The following is a 16554-nucleotide window of genomic DNA, read 5'->3' as shown; positions in this document are numbered from 1 at the left end:
AATAGGGACTCCTTTTTCAATTGCTTGTTTATTAAAAAAAATTATTTATTATACTTTAAGTTCTGGGGTACATGTGAAGAATGTGCAGGTTTGTTACATAGGTATACACGTGCCATGGTGGTTTGCTGCATCCATCACCCTGTCATCTACATTAGGTATTTCTCCTAATTCTATCCATCCCCTATCCCCTAACCCTGTTATCCCTCCCTAGCTCCCCACCACTCGACAGGCCCTGGTGGGTGATGTTTCCCTCCCTGTGTTCATGTGTTCTCATTGTTCAACACCCATTTATGAGTGAGAAAATATGGTGTTTGGTTTTCTGTTCTTGTGTCAGTTTGCTGACAATGATGGTTTCCAGCTTCATCCATGTCCCTGCAAAGGACATGAACTCATCATTTTTTATGGCTGCATAGTATTCCATGGTTTATATGTGCCAAATTTTCTTTAGTCTATCATTGATGGGCATTTGGGTTGGTTCCAGGACTTTGCTATTGTAAACAGTGCCACTATTAACATATGTGTGCATGTGTTCTTTATAATAGAATGATTTATAATCCTATGAATAAATACCCAGTAATAAGATTGCCAGGTCAAATGGTATGTCTAGTTCTAGATCCTTGAGGAATCACCACACTGTCTTCCACAATGGTTAAACTAATTTACATTCCCACCAACACTGTAAAAGCTTTCCTATTTCTCCACATCCTCTCCAGCATCTGTTGTCTCCTGATTTTTTAATGATCACCATTCTAACTGGTGCAAGATGGTATCTCAATGTGGTTTTGATTTGCATTTCTCTAATGATCAGTGATGAGCTTTTTTTTCATATGTTTGTTGACTGCATAAATGTCTTCTTTTGAAAAGTGTCTGTTCATATCCTTCACTCACTTTTTGATGGACCAAAAACACCAAGAGCAATGGCAACAAAAGCTAAAATAGAAAAATGGCAATTAATTAAATTTAAGAGCTTCTGCACAGCAACATAAACTATTATTAGAATGAACTGGCAACCAACAAAATGAGAAAATTTTTGCAAACTACCCATCTGGCAAAGGAGTAATATCCAGGATCTACAAAGAACTTAAAGTTACAAGAAAAAAATATTGCTTGTTTTTGTAGATTTTGTTAAAGATCAGATGGCTGTAGGTAAGTGGATTTCTGGGTTCTATATTCTGTTCCATTGGTCTTTGTTTTTGTATCAGTACCATGCTGTTTTGGTCACTGTACTTTTATGGTATAGTTTGAACTACAATAATGTGACAAGTCCTGTTTTGTTTTTTTTGCTTATGATTGCTTTAGGTATTTGGTTTCATATGAGTTATATAATAGTTTTTTCTACTTTTGTGAAAAATAATATTGGGAGATTAATAGGAATATGTTAAATCTGTAGACTGCTTTGGGTAATTTGACCATTTTGATGATGTTGATTCTTCCAATTCATGATTGTTGAATGTTATTTCATTTTTTTGTGTTAACTATTTTTTTCTTTCAGCAGTGTTTAGTGGTACTCCTTGTATGGCATTTTCACCTCCCTGTGTAGATGTTTTTCACTGTTGTTGCAGCTATTTTAAATTAGGTTACATTATTGAATTAGCTCTCAGCTTGAATGTTATTGGTGTATAGAATTGCTACTGATTTTTATACATTAATTTTGTATCCTGAAATTTTGCTGAAATTGTTTATCGGTTCCAGGAGCCTTTTGGTGGAGTCTTTAGGGTTTTCTTTAGGTATAGAAACATCTCATCAATTAAAAGAGATAGTTTAAATTATTTTTTTCCCATTTGGATGCCTTTTATTTCTTTTGCTTGGATTCTCTGGCAAGGACTTCCAATACTGTGTTGAATAGGAGAGGTGAAGGTAGGCATTCTTGTCTTCTTCTAATTCTCAAGATAAATGGTTCTAGCTTTTTCTCATTTAGTGTGATATTGGCTCTTGGTTTGTCATTGATGGCTTTTATTAATTTGAGATATATTCCTTTGATGCCTAGTCTGTTTGAGGTTGTTATTATTAAAGGATGTTGGATTTTATCAAAAGCTATTTCAGTAGCTATTGAGATAGTCATAAGATTTTTACTTTTAATTCTGTATATGTAGTGAATCCCATTTATTGATTTGCACATGTTTAAACATCCTTGCATCTCAGGAATAAAGCCTACTTCATTGTGGTGGCTGGATTAATTAACTTTTTAATGTGTTGCTGGATTTGGTTTATTATATTTTGTTGAGAATATTTACATCCATGGATGTTCATTAGGCATATTGGCCTAAAGCTTTCTTTTTTTCATGGTCCCTTTGCCAGATTTTGGATTTAGGCTGATGCTGGCTTCATAGAATGTGTTAGGGAGTAATCCTCCTCTTTTATAACTTGGGACAGTTTCTGTAGTATCAGTGCCAGGTTGTCTTCGTACCTCTGGAAGAATTCAGCTGTGAATCCATCTGGTCTTTGGCTTTTTTGGTTGGTAGGTTTTGTATTACTTATTCAGTTTCAGAGCTGGATATAGGTCTATTCGGGGTTTCAATCTCTTCCTAATAAATCTTGGGAGAATATGTGTTTTGAAGAATTTATTCATTTGCTCCGGGTTTTCTAATTTGTGTACATAGAGTGGTTCATAGTATTTTCTGAGGATCTTTTGTATTTCTGTGTCATCAGTTGTACTTTTGTTGTCATTTCTGATTGTACTTATTTGAATCATCTCTCTTTTTTCCTTGTTAATCTAGCTAGCAGTCTATTAATCTTGTTTATTTTTTCCAAGAACCAACCTTTGGTTTCATTGACCTTTTGTATGGATTTTTGCATCTCAGTTTAACTCAGTTCTTCTTTGATTTTTAGTTACTTCTTTTCTTCTGCTAGCTTTGGGGTTGATTTGTTCTTTGTTCTCTAGTTCCTTCATGTGCAAATTTAGATTGTTAATTTGAGACCTTTCTAACTTCTTGATGAAGTCGTTTAGCACTATAAACTTCCCTTCTAATACTGCTTTCACTACATCCAAGATATTTGGTAAGTTGTGCCACAGTTTTTACTAATTTCAAGTAATTTTTTGATTCTGTTTTAATTTAACTGTTCATCCAGGAGTGAACATCTTGTCCTCTTTTGGTAATCTTTTTTAATGTAGACAGTCACTTTATAATTTTTATGTGCTGAATCTCACATCAAGTCAAAAAATGACTAATTTTCTACTTGTTATATAGCATAAACAATATTGAAGCAAAAAGACCTGATATTTGTACAGTATTTGAAGAAGACAGATAAAATTATTGACTACAAAGATTGAAGTGGTTTCTGATATATGCAGTAAATTAAAAAATTTATTGTTTGTACATTGAAGAAGAGGCCTTAGTTGTACAAAAAGTAGGATGAACTACAGAAAACTCAATGAGATATGTTAAAAGTGATTTTGATAGTTATATATATGGACAATTGTTATTTATGAAGTTTCACATCAAAACATCATTCTGAATTTAAAGGTATCCATGATTGTGTGAGATAGGACTAGAAACAGAATTTCCCATTATTAGAAACTTAACAATGCGTATTTTCCTCAATGGCTCCTGGGAGATAGGATACAGGTACATAATTGAAGCTTGTATGCTATATTTGGACTTTGAATCTTGAGATAACTGTTCAAATATCTAAGACCATTTGATACATTATCCATAGAGGAGATAGTGTCAGTGGGAGTCCAAGGAGGGCACCGCTGAGTGTCCAGTGTTGGTTATCACCAATGCTGTGGCATGTATACACAATATTTTTAGCTTGATATTGGATGAGTTCTTTGCTGATTAGCCTCTTTTGTTTCTACCCATGATTTGAGTTTTGTTTTCTAGCCTCTTGCCAAGTTTGTGAGCCTTAAAATATTATTTCAACCCATCAGATTCTGCTTCAGTTAGCTGGTTGATTACTGTTGCTGGTAACCAAGAAAACTGACTAAAGTAAGACATATCACAACCTTCAAACACAAAAAAGGAATGAAAAGGAGATTATTTTAAAACCAACAAACTCCCCAGCAAGCCTCCATACACATATATAAACAAAAAAACCCACATCATTTTTGAGAATATACAACTCTTACCAGAAAATGTCTCTAATGATAAAAACATATCTATCCTAAAAGATCAAAGCATTCAGTTCATTGCTTCATCAATTTAAAGTGTAACTTGTTAAGAGATATCTTCATTTGGGATATGTCATTAGAGAATAATTAAATATGACATGAAAATTGGCTTTTTGGAAATGAGAGAACATGGGACTGACAAAAGTTATATATCTACAAAAAATATCAATATAGAATTTCAGTAGCAAGATTGGAGAATTATACATAGCTTATACTGCTTTTGAAAAAATTTCAAAATGCAATTCAAGGGGAACAGGAAAAAACAAACAATCTTGTTTTTTAATAAATTCTAAAGAAATAGAGGTATCCTAATGTGGTTACAAAAAGATAAAGCTTAATGAGATTCAATGTACAATACATTTTTCTTTAAACTTATATGAGACCCTGCTTATGCTCATTTTTTTCATCTCCTTCTCTGTCTTAATTTATGCACTTCCTTCACACAATTGTCTTTTTTCTCTCTACCTCATTTTCAGTAATTAAATCACTCCACTGTTAGTCCTTGTGTGATCCATAGGTTTCTGTTCCTATTGTTTCTTAGTTCTTGTCCCCTTCATCTGTTTTCCAAAAGGCATGTCCTGTTCTACTGAAAATCCCCAGCACGCAGTTCTAAAGCAGCTCTGCTTGACTCGTGAACTCCTGCAGTGAGCAAAATCAGTACATCTGGACACTACTTAGTTCTTCTAGAGAACACAGACTTTAATACAGTTCAAAAACAGCTTGCTGCCCAAAGAAGTAGTTTATACTGCTATTTGTTCCGACTGAATAAATGTCAAAAAAAGAAAAGTAAGTGTGTTAACACATGCATAGATTCTATTTGAAATGTCCTCCTTTTCCCTCTTCTACATCCCATTGTAGAACAAGTGAGATATGGTCCTTAGCTTAGGATGTTCAAGTAAAGTTTAGGTGTCTTCATGAAGACCTCTGGGCCCTTTGATTTTTGCTCCAGCATAGGGGGGAAGTGACATTCACAAACAAGGTGTAGCAATTAATATAAATCCGTTACTTATGGTATCGACAACGTACAAATAACTAATTAGGCAAATTTTCTGTGTAGAAGAACAACTGACCAATGGCAGTTAGCCATTTTACATCCACTAGAATGTGCAAATTAAGATGCTTAATGAAATCGTGTGGGTTTAGAGGGTGAGAAAGTATAAAATATCTTTAATTATAGTTGTAATTTGCATTTATATATATTTATGCTTATTGAATTTGTATTAAATATCTTACGAAGTGCCTTTTGAGCTCTTTTGTTCTCATCTTTTTTTTTTTTTTGACAGGGAGTTATTCTTCTCAAAAGTTGAATATTCATGGTAATGCAGTTTCTTCCTGATTGTTATTTACCACGTTCATTCTTTATGAGATGTATTTTGATGCTTTAAAATACATGCTTTAAATTGTTTTTATTTTAATTTTTGTGGGCATATAGTAGGTGTATATATTTGTGGGGTACGTGAGATGTTTGAATACAGGCATACAAAGTATAATAATCACATCATGTAAAATGGGGTATCCAACCCCTCAAGCATTTATCCTCGGTGTTGCAAACAATCCAAAGATACTCTTGTCTCTTACGATTTATATAGTTTTGTTCTTGCTTAAGAAATCCTTCCATATCCTAAGATATTGCTGTGTAATTTCTTCTAAATATTTTATAATTTAAAAAAATTGTGAACTCAATAAGGAGTAAATTTCTGTATCTAGTATCAGGTAGGTTTCCATATTCATTTTTCCATATAAAAATTATCTCATCACCATTAAAAAGCCCATTGTTTTTCTACTAATCTTCAATACTAGCTAAATAATGAAAAATTTGTCTTAAAAGTGGTCTATTTCAAGGTTCCAGTGTCTTTACACTGATAATACCTTATATTGTTCAATAGTGTTATTCTTCATATATATATATTCTTATATATAATTATACATAAGGTATTTTTATAATATATATAAATATATATATTTATAAATTTATAATTATAATTTATAATTTTTATAATTTTATATATAAAATTTATAAATTTATATATATATGTTTATATATATAATGATCTGCACATGTACCCCCAAACCTTTTAGGTTCGGGGGTACATGTGCAGATCATGCAGGACGGTTGCATAGGTACACACATGGCAATGTAGTTTGCTGCCTCCATCTCCCCATCACCTATATCTGGCATTTCTCCCCATGTTATCCCTCCCCAACCTCCCTATCCCCCACTGTCCCTCCCCTTGCTGTGTCCATGTGTTCTCCTTATTCAACACCCACCTATGAGTGAGAACATGCAGTGTTTGATTTTCTGTTCTTGTGTCAGTTTGCTGAGAATGATGACTTCCAGATTCATCCAGGTCTCTACAAAGGACATGAACTCATTTTTTATGGCTACATAGTATTCCATTGTTTATATGTGCCACATTTTCCTTGTCCAGTCTATCACTGATGGACATTTGAGTTGGTTCCAGGTCTTTGCTATTGTAAACAGTGCCTCAGTGAACATATGTGTGCATGTGTCTTTATAATAGAATGATTTATAATCCTTTGGGTATATACCCAGTAATGGGATTGCTGGGTCAAATGGAATTTCTATTTCTAGGTCCTTGAGGAATCACCACACTGTTTTCCACAATGGTTGAACTAATTTACACTCCCACTAACAGTATAAAAGTGTTCCTATTTCTCCACATCCCCTCCAGGATCTGTCATCTCCAGACTTTTTAATGATCGTCATTCTAACTGGTGTGGGATGGTATCTCAGTGTGGCTTTTATTTGCATTTCTCTAATGACCAGTGATGATAAGCATTTTTTCTTATGTTTGTTGGCCTCATATATGTCTTCATTTGAAAACTGTCTGTTCAAACAAGCAATGGGGAAAGGATTCCCTGTTTAATAAATGGTGTTGGGAAAACTGGCTAGCCATGTGCAGAAAACAAAAACTGGACCCCTTCCTAACATCTTACACTAAAATTAACTCCAGATGGATTAAAGACATAAACATAAGACATAACACCATAAAAACCCTAGAGGAAAACCTAGGCAAAACCATTCAGGACATAGGCTGAGGAAAGGACTTCATAAATAAAACACCAAAAGCATAGGCAACAAAAGCCAAAATAGACAAATGGGATCTAATTAAACTCCAGAGCTTCTACACAGCAAAAGAAACTATCATTAGAGTGAACTGGCAACCAACAGAATGGGAAAAAAAAAATTGCAATCTACCCATCTGACAAAGGGCTGATATCCAGAATCTACAAAGAACTAAAACAGATTTACAAGAAAAATCAAACAAACCCATTCAAAAGTGGGTGAAGGACATGAATAGAGTGTTATTCTTTATGTCTAGTAAAGCAAATCACACTACTTTGTTCTTTTTCTAGATAGACTTGACTATTGTTGGGCCACACCCTTTCATAAACCTGAGATTGGTAGCTCTCCCATTAATGTATGTAGCTGTAGTCTATTCAGTTTCTTTGGTGTTTAATATTTTATTTAAACACAGTTATATTTTTCTAATTGGTGAGCACCATATTATTTGTATGAGTTTTCCTAATATTGACTATTAAATAATTTTTCTTTCCCATTTCTATCTACCCGATTGGTTTTCAAAATGCTAAGAGTTGAGCCAAACCATGCCCCAGAACCAGTATTCAAAAGGCATGAAATGTAGCCTTTTCTAGCATATTAAAAGTGCTTATATGATGTGACAAAGATGCTGAGATGTTTACCAAGTTTAGAGGTGAAGATAAAAATTAGATTATTTTGGTTCTCATTTTATTAAGTAAAAAATGAAATTTTGGGGGGTAACCATAGCATTTCTTCTACATTTGGAAGCATTTGGGGATTATAGTCTCTTGACTATATTAAACATGACATAAAATTTATTTTCTTAATTATTGCCTTGAATCAGAGGATTTTGAGGACTCTGGTATGTTGACTGTGATTTCTTTGAATAAAGCAGAAACATATGGTTTGAATTTCAAAAATCAGATGCTCTATGTAGAGAAGCATTTGGAAGGAATCATCAACTGAAAACCTAGGGAACAGAAGGTGGCCTTTTCATCCTCAGTGCACAGTGCTGCTTTGAAAGACACAATCAGGAGTAAAGAATGTGTACCCTTTGCCTCAGTGTAAAGAGGTCACAAAATCCTTATTATCCCCTTGTCACAGGCAATTTCCTAACAGAAGGGCGGCCTGGAGGGATTGCCAGATGAAAGATTAAGTTAGTAGTGTAAGAAGGAATTTTTCTCTCCAAGTCTTATTCTGTCCCTTGACACCACCTCCTCTTACTGTCCCATCCATTCTGCTTTCTGTATTTTCCTAGCCTCTGTATTAGAGCTTTCTTTCTGTCAATATAATCCACTTTCAGTCTAATCTTGGTATAGCTTTGTCAAAATGTCGTATATTCTCTTACCAATCTGTCTAGGATCCCAGTGTAGTTATCTTAATTTTTTTCAGGCTGAATATGTATCACAGTCAGCAAAAATAATGTTAAAAGAGTAACAGCTATAAAATTATATCTAGAACAATACAATTAGTTACATGTGTTGACAGCATTCACTTTATCTCCATGTCTATGTGAGGTACAAGGTGATCTTCTAACTTCAGCTAATTTCATTTTTTCTCTATTCAACTTAATAATCAGACTTGAGTACTAATATTGTTCTAGTTAACAATTTTTCTTTCCTTTTCTTTTTTTCTGAGATAGGGTCTCACTGTGTCATCCAGGCTGGAGTTCAGTGGCACAACCATAGTTTGTTGCAGCCTCAATCTCCCAGGCTTAAGTCATCTCCCACCTCAGCCTCCAGAGTAGCTGGTACTACAGGGGTACACCACCATACCTGCCTAAGTATTTTTTAGTAGAGATGGGGTTCTGCCATGTTGTCCAGGCTGGTCTTGAACTCCTGGACTCAAGTCATCCACCTGCTGTGGTCTCCAAAATGCTAGGATTACAGGTATGCGCCACCACTCCTGGCCAACAATTTTTTCTTTACATAAAAATGACATATGCATCACATAACTGGGTCATTGATCTACCTTAAGTTTCACTGAATGTATCAGTTTGACTACCACGGAGCATTTTCTTATAACAGAAGAACCTAAATAGAAACAAGTTACAGGACACACATTTTGAATTTTTTTCTCAGAATTTTGTTTACCTTTTTTGAATACACTTTTTTGAACCTTATTTTCTCAACATCACTCTACTTCCTGCCTTGCTTATTATTGTAACATGTTCTAGTAACTTCTTGTATAGAATTTTGATTGAGAATTGCTTATTACTAACTCTTCTGTATGTATTCACTTTAAAATAAACTACTTTCCCCTTTTCTGACAATACATTTCTTGTTTAAGAATGACAACCGAGAAAGTACTTAAATGTCCATCTGATGAAGTTGAAAAGCATTTTCAATTGCCAAGTAAAAGCAGAACTCTTATCTACCCGAAATTGGATCTTGAAGCTTTTTCACAGTCACTATACCATTTGTCTTTGTATGTGAGATCAAGCCTTTTCAGGTTACTTAAAATGGCTGACTAGGCTAAACACAGTGAGTAGCCGCAGGTGTCCCCAGGGAATTTGTCCCATTTAATGCATGATTCTTCTGCCAAAAGTGTGTAACCTAATTGAATCTGGAAATTATCTGCTGCCACATATGACACACTTGTGTTTTAGACAGAATCAAAATATATTTGGGGGATCCAGTAGGATGTTCTGTTTTTCTTATAGAGAAAAAGGGCTTCATATATATTGAGAAGTATTTCAAGTATAAAGTTTACTTCTCTAGTTTCTGAAATCAAATATATGTCTTTGTATTTTCAAACTCTTAAAGATTTTGGAATCAATGTTTTCCACTGTAAAATAAAATTGCAAGAGGTCATTAATTTGTGCTGGGTTCCTGCCCTAGGCTTAGTGGTTGAAACCAATACAGTATAGAGTATAACCGCAGTAGTCAATCATCAGTTAACAGCAGTAGGTTCTTTAACCAATTACATTGTAATGAAGTAAGTTGTCTCTATACTTCACTTTCCTTATATGTTGTTGGCTAGAGTCCCATGAACTTGTTTTGGTTCTGGGGACTGCTGGATTCATTAATCGTTTTTTTGTGTTTTACTCAAATACACTCTGCTGAATTTAAAAGTTTAAGGATTTTTCCTTTTAACACGTGATTTAAAACTGATATTTAGATAAATGTGGAAAAGATGAATAGACAAATCAAACGTGCTTCAAATAAATATTTTGAAATTCAGAGTTACAGGAAAAAACTTGTATGAAAGCCACTATTTGGCACCTAAAAATGACTAATTAAGGAAATTGTTAATGTCTTCAGACTGCAAAGGCTGAAATGAAAATGATTTTGCTGCTCTGTCCACTCCAATCCATTCCCTACCCTCCTTTACCCTTCTGTGTCGAGCGGAAGGCTGATATCTATGAATTGTTTCATCAGGGTTATCCTGCTTTCTGGTTTCTTACAGGTGACAGTTGAGAGTAAGCACTGGCAGGAGATCACAGGGAAGAGGAGATTATTATTTTTCCTGCTCCCTCCCTGCTTCTGGCTGCATTTTCTGGTGATGGCTAGATCCCTCTACAATTACTGATACTGGAAGAACAATGCAGCAAGATTAAATGCTGAATACAGAAAGGATGTGGTGGGATAGAGATGGAGGAAGGAAATGGACCTCTAACTGGTGGCATGGCCAGAGAGGGAATTTGAACTAAACTGAAATATCTAATCAAGGGTGCCTCTTAGCATATATGGCACTCTTCCATGAATTACATAAAGTCACCCCTTCAAAAGGATGATTTTCAGGAAGGCAGCTCTCCTAGAGAGTAAGGTACAAAGAAGCTCTCCTTCTTATCTGGACCGATATAGTCTCTAACCAGGCCTCACAACTTGGTGAGTGTAACACGGTGTTGATCTCATTTGCTACTTCAGCAGGGAGCCTTTGTGCAGTACACTCATGCCCAATTATACCCTGCTGGTCTCTGTTTAGTGAAGATTTTACTAAACTGATTGCTGTATGGCATGAAATATGTACCCTCTCCTCCATTTCCTCTATGAAATATTTAATAAGTGTAATGTTCTCAAAAACATAAATATAGGAGTAACTTTTTTTTCTTTGGAAGGAGATCAGAAAGGAGAATGAGGTGACAGCTGACATCTGAATTTAATGATAGTTATATAAGTAATTACAGGAGTAGCCAGATAACCAGCATATGGAATACAAAATCTCCTATTAATCTAAAGAAGTCTCAAAGCTGAGGCTAATACCTAACATTGTAAGCAGAGTTGCTAGACACACTTTTGCAAGACTCTAGCGTAGGTTGAGTCTGATGCCATCCCTGATTTTAAAAGGTGTGACCAAAAATATGGTGTAATCTGAAATAAACAAGGCTACCTAGACCCACCTCTCAATTAGGAGTTAAAGGTGAGGTTTGACTCTGGGTTTACAAGAGACTACAAGGAGTAAATCACAATCATCTCTACTCCATGTTCAAAGTAAATTCCCTAATGAACTTCACATCCTTCTCTTTCTTGCTTGCTTCCTGTCTTGATTCATGCTCTTATTTATTCTTCAAATTATGGTCTCAAAGCCTCACAGTCTTAATGTCTTAGACATATCTCAGATTTCATTTTGTTACTTGCAAATATATATGGAATCTTTTGTAGGGAACATTTGCCTTTTCTCTCCTTTTCTTTCTGAAAATGCACAAGTTCAAGTTTTCCTTTTTTCTTACATTCAATACTGCAATATCCTTATTGGGTCCACTTTTTCCATATATTTATCCTCCAATAAAAGCCCAAACATCACTGTTTGTATAAATACTGCAGATTCTAAGGACTTTGCCAGATCTATCTAGACCTATCTACTCTCAAGAGCAAGTGGGTTTCAAACAAGCTCTTTAGGTAACTCAGATGCAACAGCACACATACTGGTGATTATACAATATTAGTGAAGTATACTTTACAAATCATTGTAAGATAAGTCATTATAAATCTCTCACTATTCGAAACAGGATTTAGTTCCTTTCTCCCTATGAGCTAATGAAGTCCTCATTTTAAGACACTCTATAATCTGATTTCAGCTAATAGATAAGGAATAATAATCTTAACATGAACTCTATGCTTCTCTCAAACAGAAAGACTTTCCATCACCTAAATAGTCTCCAGGAAGTTTCCACATATTTCCTTTTGTCCTTTATTTCTCATCTAAGATAAAATACAATTTATTCAAAACATAGTGTTAAGTAATATTTTCTGCATGAGCTCTACCCAGCAAGCCTCAACCAAAGGCAAATTACTTCTCTGAAATAAATTAACAACAAATTTTAGAATGTGGCATAGGTTAAGAAAAATAGTATGGGACTAAAAAGTGTAAGATAAGCATTTAAATTCTGGCTTGCCATCCAATGCTGAACAAGTAATTTTATTTCTTACCATTTTTCTCATGGTCCATGAAATGAATAAATAGCATGTACTCTGTCTACTTCATAGAACAATTAGGAAAATCAGATTAGATCTCTTTTATGCCAAGAATCCAACTGCCCATTTGCTGGTTTCAGCTCTACCACCCCAAGGTCTGTCTTGGAGAAACTGCTTAGCCTTTCTAGGTCTCAGTTTGTTTATCAGTACAATGTAGATCATAATAAGTGCTATGCTATAGAATGATGTTGAAAATTAGAAGACATGATACATAGAAAACTTGTAGAATAGTGTCTGCCACATAACTAGGGCTCAAGAAATGATACTATTTTAATGGTGATAGTGAGGAGGATGATGCCTTTTATTTAAATATGTGAATGAACATGATTTTCCTTTATAGATTTTAACCTTGAGATTATTTTTTTTCTCTTTTTGGGTATGTGGCATAGTAATGCTGACTGAATAAATACTTTATTAAGAAAAAATGTTGAACATATAAATGAATGACTGGATAATCCATTCAAATGAATAATTGGATAATCTATGATGTGTGGCTGGATGAGTAATGGATTTGGTCTGAACTGAAGGCAAAGGTGATTATTGACTGCAGTGGATAACTGAGACTGAGCAGAAAGGTCAGATACGAAGACTTAAGAAAGCAAAATAAACTATCGAATCTAATGTAGTAAACAATTGCAAGTCACCATGACTAGTTAAAAGTGAAGTAAGACAAAAAAATGATTCAAACAATATTTCTGCAATAAGAAATTGGAGGTATTGGAAACAGAAAGACATGCAAGTAGGCAATAAGCTTTCTTAGTTAATATTCCTTCTTTGTGTATATATATCTCACAAAATAACATGGATTTTACTATTAGAATGATTATGTGTAATTACAATTAAGCTAATTCATTTCCATCTAATACTGTCTTAATAAGTTGTATATAAAAATATTATGCTAAAGTGATATATACCTTTATGAAAGAAACAGATTCAATGTTAAAGATTTATATATTGCTTATGCAATGATACAGTCTTGTCATGGTGTAGTTCTCAGAAACTGTAGCATGTAATACATTAAAAATCACTCATTAGTACATCTCAATTATTCAAAAATATTAATCAATAGATCATTACTTTAAGAACAACAAAATAACTTGCCTTATAACAAAATGATCAGAATATTACTAGGTGATTTTATAAGAAAAGGTGAGGAACATAAAATATATAACTAAAATCCTTAAAAATTGATAACTATATATATTTTGGGATTTATTAACCTATAGTGAAATATACTTAACCAAAATTATTTATACCAAAATTAAAACCTATAATTTTTTAAGAATTTATATATTTTTGATTGAGTTATTCGGGCTCATTAATCATCCTTTATCCTAATAATACACATGTAATGGACTGAGTGGTACTATTATTTTCAGAAAAGTTAATGAACTTTTAAAAATAGAACTTACAATTTAGGAATTATATATTTACAAGAGAATTGTGTGCCTTTAACATGAACAAACTGGTAAGCTGTTTTCCACAAATTAGTTCTATAGATTCTGACACAAAGAAAAAGAGGTCATTCTTGAGGAATTGAATATTGATAATGGTGAAACAGTTTAACCTCCAAATAATTATTTCATTGACACCTTTAAATCAAAATTATGTATCCAGAGAAAATGATAATTATGTCAAAAGCCATCATTAATTCTTCTAAATTTTAATGTTTGTAAAATAATGCTTAATACCTAAGATTCTAATAAGTCTTTACAGTACATGTATTTTATGTACTATTTAATAAGAATTATTATAATATGATATCACGTGAATATTTAGTTCTGTATTTAGACTTATATCTACTGATTTGTCTTTTGTGTCTCCTCATATATCTCTTTCACTCACCCTCTGAATTAGTCTGTTTTCACACTGCTGATAAAGACATACCTGAGACTGGGCAATTTACAAAAGAAAGAGATTTATTGCACTTACAGTCCACATGGCTGGGGAGGTCCCAAAGATGGCAGAGGATGAGGAGATGCCAGTCACCTCTCACATGGATGGCAATAGGCAAAGAGAGAGAGCTCGTTCCGGAAAATTTCCATTTTTAAAACCATCAGATCTCATGAGACTTATTCATTATCATGAGAGGAGTGCAGGAAAGACCCACCCTCATGATTCAATTACCTCCCCCCAGGTCTTTCCCACATGTGGGAATTCAAGATGAGATTTGGGTGGGGACACAGTCAAACCATATCATTCCACCCCTGACTCCCCCCAAATCTTATGTCCTTACATTTCAGAACCAATTGTGCCCTCCCAACAGTCCCCCAAAGTCTTATTTCAGCATTATCTCAAAAGTCAACAGTTCAATGTCTCATCTGAGACAAGGCAAGTCCCTTCTGCCTATGAACATGTAAAATCAAAAGCAAGTTAGTTACTTTCTAGATACAATATGGGTACAGGCAATGGGTAAATACACTCATTCCAAATGAGAGAAACTGGCCAAAACAAAGGGACTGTAGGCTCTGTGAAAATCCAAAATCCAGTGGGGCAGTCAAGTTGTAAAGCTACAAAATGATCTCCTTTGACTCCATGTCTCATATCCAGGTCAAGCTGATGCAAGAGGTAAGTTCCCATGGCCTTGGGCAGCTCTGTGACTTTACAGGGTATAGCCTTCCTCCCAGCTACTTTCACAGGCCAGCACTGAGTTGTATATTGTATTACAATGTGTGCTGCAGCTTTTCCAGGCACACATTGTAAGCTGTCAGTGGATCTACCATTCTGGGGTCTGGAGGACAGTGACCCTTTCCTCACAGCTCCACTAGGTGGTGCCTCAGTAGAGACTCCATGTAGGGGTTCCAAAGCTACATCTTCCTTGCACACTGCCCTAGCAGAGGTTCTCCATGAGGCCCCCTCCTACAGTAAACTTCTGCCTGGGCATCCAGGGGTTTCCATACATCTTCTGAAATATAGGCAGAGGTTTCCATACCTCAGTTCTTGACTTCTGTGTACTTGCAGGCTCAACATTACTTGACAGCTGCCAAGGCTTTGGACTTGCACTCTCTGAAGCCACAGCCTGAGCTCTATGTTGGCCCTTTTCAATCGTGGGTGAAGCAAATGGGATGTGGGGTACCAAGTCTCTAAACTGCACACAGCATGGGAACCTGGGCCTGGCCCAAAGAACATATTTTCCTCCTAGGCCTCTAAGCCTGTGATGGGAGGGGCTATGGTGAAGACCTCTGACATGCTCTGGAGATATTTTTCCCAATTATCTTGGGGATTATTAACATTTGGTTCCTCATTACTTATGCAAATTTCTATAGCCAGCTTGAATTTTTCCTCAGAAAATGAGATTTTCCTTTCTATTACATTGTCAGGCTACAAATTTTCCAAATTTTTATGTTCTGCCTCCCTTATAAAATTGAATGCCTTTAATGACACCCAAGTCATCTGTTGAATGCTTTGCTGCTTAGAAATTTTCTCCTCCAGACATCCTAAATCATTTCTCTCAAGTTCAAATTTTCACAATGCTCTAGGACACGGGCAAAATGCCACCAATCTCTTTGCTGAAATATAACAAGAGTCACCTTCGCTCCAGATCCCTCCCAACAAGTTCCTCATCTCCATCTGATACCACCTCAGTCTGGATTTCGTTGTCCATACCATTATCAATATTTTGGTCAAAGCCATTCAACACGTCTCTAGGGAGTTCCAAACTTTCTCACATTTTCCTGGCTGCTGCTTCTGAGCCCTCCAAACTGTTCCAACCTCTGCCTGTTATCCAGTTCCAAAGTCGATTCTACATTTTCAGGTATCTTTTCAGCAGTGCCCCAATTTACTGTATCAGTCTGTTTTCACAACACTGTTAAAGACATACTTGAGAGTGGGCAATTACAAAAGAAAGAGGTTCATTGAACTTACAGTTCTATGTGGCTGGGAAGGCCACACAAGCATGGCAGAATGTGAGGGGGAGCAAGTCACATCTTACATGGATGGTGGCTCTCTCATAAACAGAGAGA

At 35.1% G+C, this 16554-nt stretch overlaps 1 long non-coding RNA gene across 3 annotated transcripts in view; it reads left to right on the top strand.

Moving 5' to 3' along the window:
- Positions 1–16554, top strand: part of LOC135268339 (uncharacterized) — a 627138-nt gene that overhangs the window by 583349 nt on the left and 27235 nt on the right. The window lies entirely within an intron of this gene.

Source organism: Aotus nancymaae, unplaced genomic scaffold (genome assembly GCF_030222135.1).
Source record: "Aotus nancymaae isolate 86718 unplaced genomic scaffold, 86718_ANA_hifiasm-v0.15.2.pri h1tg000040l, whole genome shotgun sequence".
Taxonomy (NCBI): domain Eukaryota; kingdom Metazoa; phylum Chordata; class Mammalia; order Primates; family Aotidae; genus Aotus; species Aotus nancymaae.
The sequence above is the reverse complement of the archived record's forward strand: the minus strand, read 5'-3'. Positions and strand labels throughout refer to the sequence as shown.